Below are 1802 nucleotides of genomic sequence, written 5' to 3'. Positions count from 1 at the left end.
TGTGAAAACCACTCTCTCTGTTCGTTCGGGTGTTGGCACACACGGTGTCACTTAATCCCAGGGCACAGTGCCTGCGTAGTGTGAAAGGTAATTAGTCTTGGCCTTCAATATTTATGGAGTGTATGGTGATGCATCTAAACCTTGGTGCAATTAAGATGAACTTTTATAAGTATTTATTTGCTGGCAAGTGAGTTTACCCATAATGGAGCTACTAGACAAGTATTGGAGAAGGGTTAAGAAAAAAAGACTTATGTATTAGTCCAGCGGCTTATTCCTTATCACTCCCAAAATTTCTTAACGCTCCGTTATGGAATGTGCTCCACTGTCCACCTTGTAGAGCATGAAATCAAGGAGGGGCTGATGGCAATTAATTCCCTTCCCTGATAAACTTAAAAGCTCAGTTTAAGAACTGCATTTTAAAATGTCGTAGGGCCCTGAGTACTCCTTGTAGTTAAAAGCGAAAGGACAGCTCCAGATGAGGACGACTGAAGTTCAGAACTTCAAGCTTAGACTGAGCCCACCAAACTCTCCTGCCAGCCGTGGCGATGCCTGGCTTTAAGCTGCACGTTTCATTCAGTGGTGTAGGAGCGGTCGCTGAATGTTTAACTTGGTGTGAGCTGACCCCGCTTCGGAGCGGGCTCTGCGTGTACGCGTGCCTTCACGTGGAAAGGGGAGAGCGGAAGGAATGAAACGGCAAATTTACCGAAGCTTTAAAGTGTCCTTCCTTGTTAAAAATCTGCTTGTGAACATGGAGTTTGTTCTGCCTCTTGTTGTTGTTGTCGCGTTGCCGCTGCTTCTGTTGCTTGTGGGGCCAGAAAGCCGATGTCTCTTTCCGTTAGGCTCGTGATGCAGCTCGGCTTCCTGCAGCCGTGAGAGCAGTTCACGAGCGCAGCTCTCGCACCGAGGCGTCTCGTCCTCCGCAGGTTACTTGTGTTTTGTTTGGGCTGCGGAATCGTGGCTCACCTGCGACGCGCTGCTCTGCCCGCCGCACGTGTACGCTGAGCAGTCCCGTGAGGCGCATGGCGCAGCAGAGGCTTTCTGGGGATCTGTAAGTGCGGCAGGGATGGCAGCCAAAGACGATCCTAGGTACAGTGTTTGGAAATGTGTGCAAGGACTTCTATAGGTGGGTACTGACAAAGACTTGGAGAAATACCAACTGCGGTGTCTCTTATGGCCCGGGGAGCTGAGGGGTGTGAGACTGCAAGGCCTTAGAGAAAGGGGGAGAAGAGCAAGGATGGCTCTAAACCAGATGGGGATCATGACAAAAAGCACTTGATTCTCTTGGGGACTTTATTTTATGCAACTATGTAAAACAAAGTATTTTGGATTATGTGGGGCAGGAAAGCTTTCAGGAACTGGTCTGATTTGGTCTCTTCATAGATTTTGGAGTGGCTGTCACATTTTTGAATTTGGCTTTTCCGTTTGCTGAACTGTCCTGAGATGTTGATTCTAATCCGTGTGTTACGATCATAATACAGTCCCTGGCTTCACAGTCAGAAATGGCCACGCATTCTTGTATCTGAACATGGTGATTATCTGCACTCAAATAAAATGTTTACTGAATGTTTGTTACCGGCAGAATCTGATTTTTACCAGTGTACTGTTTTTTTGTAATCACTCCTTGATGGAATAAAAAATTTGCATCCAGTTTCTCTGTGGAAGACGTTATGTCCTTCTCTGGCGCTGGGAAATCTGACGTGCTGAGGGTTTCACGCGAGCCCCCGCTGACCGCCGACTGCCGTAACCGGTGTCTGCTCGGGCGCTGGGGTTGGACGGAGAGCGCTGCGGCTGGGAGGGCCTTT

This window comes from Mesitornis unicolor, unplaced genomic scaffold (genome assembly GCF_000695765.1).
Source record: "Mesitornis unicolor isolate BGI_N332 unplaced genomic scaffold, ASM69576v1 scaffold36860, whole genome shotgun sequence".
NCBI lineage: Eukaryota > Metazoa > Chordata > Aves > Mesitornithiformes > Mesitornithidae > Mesitornis > Mesitornis unicolor.
This window is presented reverse-complemented; position numbering follows the sequence as displayed.